This window comes from Heterocephalus glaber, unplaced genomic scaffold (assembly GCF_053883595.1).
Source record: "Heterocephalus glaber isolate CG9 unplaced genomic scaffold, H.glaber_assembly_v1.0 deba00001606, whole genome shotgun sequence".
Taxonomy (NCBI): domain Eukaryota; kingdom Metazoa; phylum Chordata; class Mammalia; order Rodentia; family Bathyergidae; genus Heterocephalus; species Heterocephalus glaber.
Genome location: NW_028258377.1, coordinates 35,580,271 through 35,592,348, shown reverse-complemented (window position 1 = coordinate 35,592,348; position 12,078 = coordinate 35,580,271). Strand labels below are relative to the sequence as shown.

At 39.6% G+C, this 12,078-nt stretch overlaps 1 long non-coding RNA gene across 1 annotated transcript; it reads right to left on the bottom strand.

The window, feature by feature from the left end:
- Positions 1-2,436: 2,436 nt before the first annotated feature.
- On the bottom strand, positions 2,437-11,638 carry LOC110345033 (uncharacterized). Its single transcript, XR_002388074.2, has 3 exons — positions 11,394-11,638; positions 4,755-5,091; positions 2,437-2,994 (listed from the first exon to the last, which is right to left on the bottom strand). It is a non-coding gene; the product is annotated as an uncharacterized LOC110345033 (long non-coding RNA).
- Positions 11,639-12,078: the final 440 nt, after the last annotated feature.

The window sequence follows — 12,078 nt, the reverse complement described above, 5'->3', positions numbered from 1 at the left end:
TGCTGAGGAGCACAAGCCCTCGGATGGCCTAAGGACAGGGAGCCATGCTGGGAATCTTCAAGAAACAGCCACACCCGGGCTGGAATGCACAGGTGGGAGTGCAGGCAGGGTGTGCCAGGGTCTCATTAGGGTTCATTCTGCTCCCCATCTGAATTCCCAAGAGTGGCATTGACTCTGTTCTCTCAGTGCTTTAACATCACTGGCAACACAGTCAACTGGACGTCTCGGAAATATACTCATTTTAAAAAAACACAGCACCTAGTAAGCTAGCAATATACAAATCTGTTTAACTTAACCATTGATTCTTGACAAGGATTGCAACAGCACCAGGACAAACTTGTCATAAAAATTGGTGAATGAAATCAGCATTTATTGGGTGATATCAGAGATACTAAAAATCTCTCTCTCTCTCTCTCTCTGAGACAGGGTCTCACTATGTAGCTCAGGCTGGCCTCAAACCGGCAATGATCCTCCTGCCTCAGTCTCCTAAGTGCTGGGATTACAGACATGTCTCACCACAGTGGGCTTAAAGATGCTAAAATGCACGCATACCATGAATTGTCCTATATTACCCAAAACTGATAAATACCCTGCCAGACCTTTAGGAGGTGCAAAACACATTTAAAGTTTAAAGTCATGTAGGGCTAAAACTTAACTCATACATATATATATATATATATTTTTTTTTTCTTTTCTTTTCTTTTCTGCTTCACTACATGCTGAATTTCCTAAAAATGTAACTGTAAGATTAGTCAAGAGAAGTTCATATATTATTTTGTTCAGAAGTTTACTGAGTTATTTACACTCAATAAACCATCAAGCAACACTACCATTGTCATTAGTATCTTCTCTGGAATATGCCCTACAGGTCATACAGTCTAGATTTGTAGTTGTGACAGTCGGGAAACTAAGTGTTTATGTATATTACTATTCAATTTCAAAATACTAAGTCCAAGTGTTTACTACGTTCAGTTAAACACTGTCTTGTTTCAAATGCAAACACACTATAAGTAGGTTCTAGCAAAATTTTGCTGAGGTTACATAATTTTATTATAAATGGAAGTGCTTTTCTATATTTAAATTCTATACATTTGGATTTTATAAAAGTGTGCATCACAGGCCAGGTGTGGCGGCACCTGCCTAAAATGCCTCCACCCCGGGCTGCTGAAGCAGAAGCACACATTTAAGCCCAAGCCTGGGCAACGGAGTGACTTAACAAGACCCTGCCTTAAAATAAAAAGTAATAAAGGACCAGAGATGTAAAGGCCTTGCATTAAATCCTAAGTGCCACAATAAAAAATATGGATCATAGTTAATTCTATCATCTATAAGCCTCATATCACCGTGGATAATACAAAGTGTCGGTTATAAAAGGGGACTTTGGGTTAGTGAGGTTAAAATAAGGATAAACAAGTGGTGGTGTCATGTGGATTTACTTTTTCTCTATTGATCGCAGTGGATTCTGACTGACTTGGGGTTGGAGATCGATCATCCTCACCACTGCAGCCTCAAGGTCAAGGAGAGAGCACCCCAGTATGAGGTCATTTGCTCACCCCACAAAAATGTGCCGACTGCTACTGTGAGTCAGGCAGTGTAGAATGCAATCACGGATCAGACACCAACCAAGCGGGACCGTGAAAGTGCTGGAAGAAATTGCAGATCGGACATAGCAACTGGGTGGAGGTCATGCAGGTAGCATGGTGAAAGCAGGCTTCTCTGAGAAGCTAACTTTTACTTTAAGGACGACCCATGAAAACCAGCTAGCTATAGGAAATCCATGCAAAAACATAGAAGTACAGGGACTACAAGCACAAAGCCTCAGGCAAGGCAAAGATCAACTGGCTCTCAAGACAGAAAGCCACAGGCCTGGCTGGAAGAGAGTCAGAGGGCCATGGGAGGTCAGAGTGGCACAGGTAAGCTAAGGTATGTAGCTGTATTGCTTACCTTTCCCATTGCTGAAAACTAGCATGTAACACCCAGAATTTAAAAGAGGAGAGGTTTAATTGGGCTCATGGTTTCATAGGATTCCACCTGTGGTCATCTGGCTCCCTGGCAATGTCCTGAGGTAAGGCTATGGCCGAAGAAAGATGTCCATGGCAACCAAGAAGTAGAGCAAAGGAACAGTGCCAGAGAGGAAGGGGCTAGAGATCATATACAGGGCCTAAGGTCGTGTTCCATGACCCAACCAGACACACCAGAAGTGGGCTCTGACAATCCCTCATCATTTCTGGATGCACTCAAGTGGACACATCACAAGAGTCAAAGCAGGCAAAGGCCAAATGCTGTCAGCCTCAGTGGCCTTGGTAAAGCATTGGAATTTTATTCTAAGAGCAAAGTGAGACCACCGGTGGGTTTCAGGGAGAAGAGGAATGTACTCTAGTTTCCCTTTTAGAGCAGTTGCTCTGGCTGCAGTGAATAAATTGCACTATGGTTGTTCAGTGAGTGTTTAATATATGCCCAAATACATTTTTACATAAATGAGTGAATAAATCTTTTTATTGAATGATGCAGAAAAGGCAAAAACAGCAGCTTTGTGCTGGTCAAACTATACCTACCCCTTCCCTCTTCTACCTTGTCATGTGACTTCCCATCGGTCCCTGCGGCTCACATTCCTCTCGGGGACCACAGACCTTGAAGGTCTCCAGAAATAACTCAGCAGCTCCTGCCAAGCCCGCCCCACGGCCAAGGCCCTCAGTCTGCAACAGCTGAGAGGAAAATGCTGAATGCCTCTGCTCTGTTTATCACCCTGGGCTTGGTATTTCATCTGCAGCTGGAGTCCTTTCTGTAAGATCACTCCACGTCTATAAGTCGACTCATTTCCACGTTGATTGCAAAGCTGGAAATGTAGACACGTGTCATTCTCAGTCTTGGCCCAAATGCTTCTTGCCAGCGGTAGCTCTGACGATGGAGTGTTGACAACACTCGCTAGTTATTGTCTGAAGTGCCATTGGTACGAGTGGGCTTAGGAGGAACAATTTGATAATCAGACCCCATCTGCGGAGTAATCATGAGTTGCATTATAGAGAAGATGTAAGTAAATGATGGTGATAGAACTATCTTATTTTCAACTTCCCTTACTCAAGCAAAGATGACATAAAAAGATGTTGATACGCAGAACAACTTTGTATTTTTTCAATATAATTGAGCATCATTTAGTGCTTCTGGATTTAACTAAGTAAAGCAAGTGGCAGGCTGTAAAACAAAAAAGCTCTCATGGATACGATCTCATTTGCAAATGCATGGTGTTAGAGTTGTAAAGTCAGACATGGTTGGTGAAGATATGTAAGCCAAAAAGAAGCATGTGGCCTTGGAAGGAAGTATTCTTTAAGCACAGTACAGTCACATGCCTTCTGGATGATGGCAGATTCCTTGGTGAGCCTTTGTGGATTCAGATCCTGTTCCTACCTTTTCGATGACTTTCTGTTCTAAACACAGACTTATTATATCACCTGTTTTTGTACCTGTACAGTGAAACTAAAAACAATACCTTTGTCTCAAAGTTGTGGTGAAAATTAATCAATATGTTTAGAAGAGGGGCTGGCATACACGAAGAGCTCAAAAAGTAGTAAACTGCTCTTCTTATAGATTTTCTCTTTCTCTCCAAAGCCAACCCTACTTGGTGGGTGTCCTGAAGCTCTCAAACTATTAATCTGCCAGTTTACTTTTTACTTCTATTTTATTAAAAATGGGACCTAGGTATACCAGGCTTCTCAAATTTTTTCTATTCAAAAGTGTATCATGGTGATTATTTTCTTGTCCACATCCAAATATGTATAATTAATAGTTTTGGATTGTTTAAACATATGGATGTGATAGCATTTAACCATTTTTAAATAGCTAAATATTTAAATGGCCTCAGCCATTTTGCTGCTGTATGGAGTGTAGAAAAACATCATTGTCAAAATATCTTTGCACACTTGTGTTTTTAAAATATTAAAGGAAAAATTGAGTGAATGCTATTATACAAAGGAGGCAACTTCCAGGATTTGAAGAATTTCTCTAATTTCTTACAGATAGAACTCATAGTACGTGGTATAAAGAAGATAAACACTTAAGTCTTCCAAATTAATTATTCTATTGGACCATATAAAGTTGAATAAAATCTTCTCACTAAGTCTGATAACTGCTGTAGGTTGGGAAGTCCTTCCTATGGAAATATTACTAACTTTATTTTTCTTAGCTGTGTGTTTCTTAGCTGGTAGGACTGACTATAAACTGACCGAACATAATCAACTAACTGAGCTGTTATCCATGTATGGGAAAGATCACATATCCCTAAATGTGGGTAAGGAGTGTGCACTGAAAACTCAATATGGTAAGGACGCTGCAAAGAGGATGAGCGGAAATGGAATTGTATCAGAATTTGTGGAGAGCTGGAGGGCAGGACCTCATGCCATCAGCACAAGGTAAGCCTGGAGCAGGCCAGCCATGCCACTGATAAGTAACACATGGGCTGTCCTAGCCACAGGAGAAACTCATGTTTCTTGCAACCTAGAAATCCAGGGCAGGGATTAAGCCTAAGCAATTATTCCTGCCTGGCAAGCTAGCTTGGGAGAAGAACTCCACTGCAGTGTCTGCCGTATCTCAGAGTGCTACCATCAGGAAGCATCGTGTGAGGGAGTTTATTGTTTGGGACTGAACTACTCTAGAATGAGATGTCATGGAACAACCACTCCAGGGTCACCTAGTCACCGTGGCTGTGTGAGAGACCGTCACAAGAGACACTGTAGAGAGGGGGAAGGCCAGCTGCAAACCTGCTAAGAAGCAAGCGGGAGCGTGAACTGTAAGGGCGTGGCGTTGGCTCCACTGCTCTACGCGGTGAGGAATGAGACGTGTTTCATATGGGTCACTGAGGGAGTCGAGTCTGAGAGCCAAGATCCAGGCTGACTGGTCGCTTCGTGTGGCTTTCCCCTCCAGTGCAGAACTCAGTGGTGTGGTTTGTTTCCCTCCCTAATACTTTCAGGGATATGACTTGACTTGGACATTTGCCATCCCCCAGGTGTGCAGACTGAGGGCCTTCCGGAATGAGTGGGCACCTCCTGTGCCTACAAACCAGGAAGCTACTCGGGGGCTAGCAGCAGCTCTGGATGCCTAGAACAAAAAGAAAAGCCTCAGAAATGAACACTGTACTGCTGCAGAGAAAATGCCACTAATTGACCAACCATGGTGGGAAACACCAGATAGGCTCAGCTTACACGCAGTCCCACTTTGCTTTGGGGAACAGGGAGGAATTACAAGCCCCAGCTATGACTCCTTTCAACATTAGAGGACCCAGAATGAAGACTTTTCAATACAAGAACCTTGGTTAGGAGGAATTTTTTGGACTCACTTTTGTTTTCCTTTCCATTTTTCATTACTCTCATCTAACTTTACTTTTTAAAATTCTCTAATTGGACTTCTTAAATCTCTTGTTCTTTTCCTCTTTCTCATCTTCTTTTCCTATTTTATCCTTGTTTTCCTCTTTTTCCCTCTCTTACCCCCTTTTAAACTTATTTCATTATTATTATTTTAATATTTATTAATTTTTATATTTTTAGTTTGCTCTATGTTATTTTTGCCCCTTTTCTTTTCTATCATTATTGGTGATGCAGTTATTAGCTTTAATTGTTTTGTACTATATTTTTTTAATCTGGCTTGTTTTTGTGTTGTCATTGCTGCTGCAATTGGTTTTCTCTTCTCAAAGTGATACCAGGGATTGAGCCTTGAAGCGGTGGCTACACTCTATGAAGACACATACAACCAGAAGGCATTTCCATGCAGACAGATGTACAAATACAATCATAGAAACAGAAGAAGTGTAGAAAAACAAGGCAATGTGAATCCACCAAAGGCTCATTACTCTTCAGTATGTGACTCTAAAGATACTAAAGTGGATGACATACCAGACAAAGAAGTTTTAAACACTGATATTTAAATGACTAATGACTTTGGAAAGAATACATATAAACAGATTCATGAATTAAGGAAGACAATGCATGATATGAAAGGGCCATTCAATAGATAGAGGTTTTGGAAAAGAAAAAAGAACTACTCAAATCTCAGAACTGAAAACCCAGTGAGTCAAATACAGCAAAAACCCAGTTGAAAGCCTCATTAACAAATTAGATCAAGTGGAAGAAAAATAAAGCCTGGACAGGAGACTGATGAATTATCAAATTAAAACAATAACAGAAAAATAATGAGAAATTATGTACAACATACCAAATCTGTAGGAAACGATTCACTGACCAAACCTAGGAAATCAGTAGAAGAAATTATAAAAATTAGAGCCAAAATAGGTGGTGTAGAAACTACAACAACAACACAAAGAATGAAACAAAGAAATGGTTCTATGCAAAGATAAATGAGAGCAGCCAAAATAACTGAAAGACAGAGAACACCCCAATTAAAATTAGAGGTGAAAAACAGGATATCCCAAAAAGGTTTTAGGGACTATTTTGAAAAGTATCCATTAAGTTGGAAATCTAGAAGAAATGGACAAATTTCATGATGCACATGACCTTCCAAAGCTGAACCAAGAGACTATGAAAAGCTTAAATAGATCAATACCAAGCCACGAGCATGAAACTATTATGTAAATTCTCCCAACAAAGAATATCACATGATGGGATGGATTTATACTTCCAAATTCATTCAATGGAAACTCTGTTACCCTACTACCAAAATCTGTCAAGAACATAAAACCAACAGCAACAACAAAGAAAACTATGAGCTTATAACCCTGATAAACAGATGCACGCCATCCTCAACAAAATGCTTGAAGACCAAATTTAACATCCCCTGTAAAAGATTGTGAGGTCCATGACATGAGACAATATAAAGATGCTGTGATCCAGCTGGTTTATTTCATTGCATGTTAATTAATAAATATTAGCTGTTGCAATAGAATGAAGGCTAAAAACCACTGAATCTTTTCCATATATGCATATAAAGCTTTCCATAAAATTCAACATCCCTTTAAGATAAAAACCCTGAATAATCGACGGATAGACTCATACCACAACATAAAGGCTATGTGTTCAAAGCTCATAGCCAACCTCATATTGAAGGGGCAAAAACTGAAAGCGCATCTTCTAACATCAAAACAAGGGTGCCTATTGTCACCACTCTTATTCAGCAGAGTACTGGAAAGGTTGGCCAGAGCCATTCCACAAGAGAAAGAATTAAAAGGGATACCAATGGGAAAGGAAGACCTCAAATTATATCTATCTACAGATTATGTGATTATACACTTACAAGGCCCTAAAGAGTCCGCCTAAAGTCTCTTAGAACTGACTTAAAAATTCAGCAAATTGAAAAGATACAAAACCAACAAATCAATTTGGTAGATTTCCTACATGCCAATAATAACTTGCTGAGAAAGAAATCAGGAAAGCAGTTGTATTCATAAACAAACATACAAAAGTCCTAGAGATAAACTTACCCAAGGAGTTGAAAGACCTTAAAATGAAAATTAGGAAACACTGAAGAAAGACATATAAGAAGAACCTATCAAATGGAAAAATGTCCCATATTAATGGATTGGGAGAAATAATATTATTAAAATGGCCATGCTACCAAAATTAATCCACTGATTCAATGCAAACTGCATAAAAATACCAGTGACATTTTTCACTGTACAGAAACAATCCTAAAATTCATTTGAAAGCACAGAAGACCCTGAATAGCTAAATAAATCCTGAGCAAAAGGAGTAATACTAGATATATCACAATACTTGATTTCAGTATATACTACAGAGCCATTGTAACAAAACCAGCATGGAACTGGCATAAAGGCAGACACACATATCAGTGGAATAGGACAGAGGTCCCAGGCATAAACCTGTACATCTGTAGCCATCTGATTATTGTAAAGGAGACAAAAATGTACATCAAAGAAAAGATGCCTCCTCAGCTAACGGGCAAAAGAGCTGAAGATACTTCTCCAAAGGAAATGTTCAAATGGCCAATAAGTATATTAAAAAACACTTAATTCCTTTAGCCATCTATGGAAATCCAAATCAAAACCAAACAGATTCTATCCTATCCCAGTGAGAATGGCTATTATCAAGAAGACAAAAAATAACCAATACTGACAAGGATGTGGGGAACAATAAACAATTACACACTACTGATGGGAATGTAAGTTAGTAAAGCTACTACACAAATCAGCATGGAGGCTCCTAGGAAAACTAAAAGAACTGGCAGATGATCCAGCTATATGACTCCTCAGCATTTACCAGGAGAAATAAGAGGTCAGCACATGAGAAAAATATTTATCATGATACTATCCACAGTACTCAAATTGTGGACTCAGCCTAGAGACTCCTCTGTGGATGAATAGAAAAAGAAAGTATGATATATATCTGTATTTATATTTTGAATTATTATTCAGCCATAAGAACTAAATCATATTATTTCAGGAAAATACATAGAACTGGAGATTATTTTGGTAAGCAAAATAAGCCAGACTTAGATAAATACTGCATTTTTTCCTCAGATGTGGAATCCAGAGGGTAGGAGAAAGATGATAGGAAAGTTGAAGGAGACTATGAGGAAGGAGTAGAGGACCAGGAGGAGGACAGGTAAGAGAAGGTAATCAAGATGTGAATACAGCCATATGTTATGTCTGTATGAAAATGTCACAAACTCATTTACATTTTTCAATTAATAAGTGCTTATACTTCAAAAGGTGAGGAGAAGCCAGACACAAACAGAAGACAAGCTGTGTGGTCGCTTGAGTGGCAAGTTCCAGATCAGGCAAAAGGAATCCATCACATTAGCAATCAGAGTAGCGGTGGCCTCTAGAGGGGAGGAAATCCACTGAAAAGGGGCAAATTTGAAATGATGCAAAGGTTCTGTACCTTGATTTGGCCACTGCGCGCACACACACACACACACACACACACACACACACTCTCTCTCTCTCTCTCTCAAGATCTGCATATTATATCTCCATGAAAATATTTTTTGCATTAAAATAAAGAAACGGCAGCGAGATCTTGCCTCCGTCAGCTCACAATCTAGTAGATAAAAATGTAGGTAGATAATTAAAATAGACGGTAGTTTAATTTCTCAAAGACAGGAACAAATGTTAGTGTCTGCAGCCTTAAATATTGCTGCTAAAAACCACAGACTGGCCCCTCTACCATTATCTCCCTGACATTGCTAACACCATTTCCTTAAAGTAAATTAGAACATTTATTCTGTAGCCACAGGCATCATTTGAACCCCTAAATCCAAGGAGAGGATGAATGATCATTTCCTCATGAAGAGACAGCACCCCAATACTCCACTACAAATTCATAACCTTGATCATTGCATTAACAAAGGCTACAAAGTTTAAAAGTTGTTCAGATTGGGTGGCTATGTGAAATGGTTTACCCCCAGGTTGATTTTTTCAAGTTTATATCATATTCTGGTAATGCATATTCAGGTGACTTACATAGAAAATATTATTTAGTTCAGGTATTCTGATGTGTTTATAAAAAGAAAAACAATTCTGAGGCTAGCCTTCTAAGGTCATTGTCAAACTTTAGAAATTAGTTGAGTCATTCTTCAGCAACTTTTATAACATGCTCAAGATCCGCCTCCACAGTGCAAATGAAATTTTCTTTTTCCTGTTTGTGGTTAAAATCCACAATCAGGCAAAGGAAAAATGAGGTTCCCCTCAGCACTCTGATATCTAGAGTAAACTGGATCTTTTTCCTGTAGGAATAAAACTAAATACAGTACTGAAAATTTCAGCTCTCTTTGTAATAAATCAGTGTTCATTATTAAGGGCCTGACCTTATCGGCTATCTTACTTATAAGAATTTCAGACATGAATTTTATTGCTAGTGCTCTTTCAAACTCTGACTCTCCAAATGACTGATGCTGTTAATATCCATTCAATTTTCCAAATGGAATTAACACAGCTCAGAGTGCTGCCAATGTATAATTCCACCTTTCACATGATACGTAATCAACATATAGAAAAGAAGGAAGTGGAGAACAGACAAACACGCATGTAAATTCATCATCATCCGGCTCTTTGTTAATAGCAACTAATTCTAGGCCAGCAAAGTAAAATAGCTCCTGAAACCATCCAAGCATCTGTGGATTCAGAAAGAACAAAGACAAAGAAACATTTTGGTCAGTAAAAAAGGAGTCGAAAACATATGCCTTGGATTTCTCAATATAAGAATACACCTGGCAAAATTCATTTACGCAGTGCAGAGTTCATAGTGCTTGAAAAAGAGCTTGACAGGCTGAAAATATATCTGTGCTGTCCTACAACCAAGCAAGAAAGTCTTGAATTAAGCACAGAATTGTTTCCCATTGGGCCATGAAACTTAACTACATAATAACTGCTTGGATTTCCACAGCTCTGTTTTTCTGCCTTAACAGTCCTGAAATACTGAGGGCAATCCATCCATTTTCCCCCCTCTCCCATTTACAGCCATGTATTTTGCAGGAGCAGAATAAGCACATAAACATGTGTGCCTCCTGGAGACAGCCATGCACGTCACGTGAACAGCATGTGTTTTACGCGCATGAACCTATTAAACCTGTGTGTGTATATGTGTTCTTAAATGCTGGTACTTTCTGGAGTTCAAAAAAGCCAGCACCAATGTATTGTAAAAATATCGAGTGCTAGGCTCTCTAAAGGCATTTGTGCTTATGACAGTCTCAGCTGTACCGAAAGCAGGTCACATTTTCAATCTCTCTTTGAAAGATGTGGAAATTGAGATTCCTAGTTCCTTGCTAAGTCAGAAATGACAAAAGTCAAGTGTAACTTATTATATAGCTAGCAATTAAAATCACGGTGTTCTACTTCCCATTACCAGAAAAAACAGCTAGAAGTTAGTTAAATTTCAGATAAACAAAATAGTATTTCAAAATAGGTATGGCCCACGCAGTATTTGGGGTCATATTTATACTGAAAACAGATAGTCAAATAATTCTATAAGTATGTGGCATGTAGTATTTAAGATAGTCAAATGTTCAGCACTTACATGTACTCCTGGTTTACATGTAATTAACAGCTGGACATTCTGCATTTTTATCTGTTAAATCTGGAAACCCTACATCTACTCTCCCCTGAGATAAGAAATACAGATTACGGATTAGAGAAGTATCTCCCTCTTCAAAAGAATATACATCTATAGGCCGGGGATTTAGCTCAGTGGTTCCACCACCTGCTTTGCAAGTGCAAGGTTCCGAGTTCAATCCCTCATACCAAAAAAAAACACACACAAAAAAACAAAAAAACAAAAAAAGAATATACATCTATAATGAGAAGGCTACAGATCCCCAAAATGCACCACCACCTCACTATAGACTTAAAAAGGACAGGTATTCCAATAAGAGTTGTGAAAAAAATATTACCATGGTTTTTCTAACTCAGCTCCTGGTATGCTAAAAGCTCCTACCTGTCGCTGTGGCCAGTCCTGTGTCCTTGTTCCAGGTGCCAGATCTATCCGACCTAACCAGCAGGCCCTCACCACCTGTCTTCTGCTCAGCACCACCTCGGGGAGCAAGCGCACCCCTCTGATATCTACACCCACGCACCACTTGTGGAGAACCTAGGCCCACTATTTCATTCTCCCTGCCCCTAGTGTCTGGCTCTTCTTGCCTTTAGTCATCCAAACACGGGCACAGCAATCAAAGTAACACAAGATTCACCTGCTTCCCACCTTGCATTAGTACATCCCTGGGAAACAACCTAATCTCAGCTGTCTTTGGTTTTCCCTAGAACCTGTGATATGCTATCACCTTTGAGTGCAGCCTTTCTCCTCTGTGCTCACAATTAGGCCTCAGTTCTCCTCTGGTCTCTGACACATTTGTACCTCAGTAACATTACAGAACAATTAAACATGATTAAAAGAAATAGGGCACACGTGTGTTTTTCAGGGGGCTTATTGGGGAAGGAGAAAGCACGAGGTCACAGCACTGCTGAATGGAGGTCCAAACCCTGGAGGGAAAAGTGCTTATATCCCACCCCAGAGGGCTCAGAAGAACAGGAATCCTAGTTTTTTGAGATTTTGAGGTATCTCCACACTGATTTCCACAGTGGTTCCATCAGTCTGCAGTCCCACGAACAATGGAGCAGGGTTC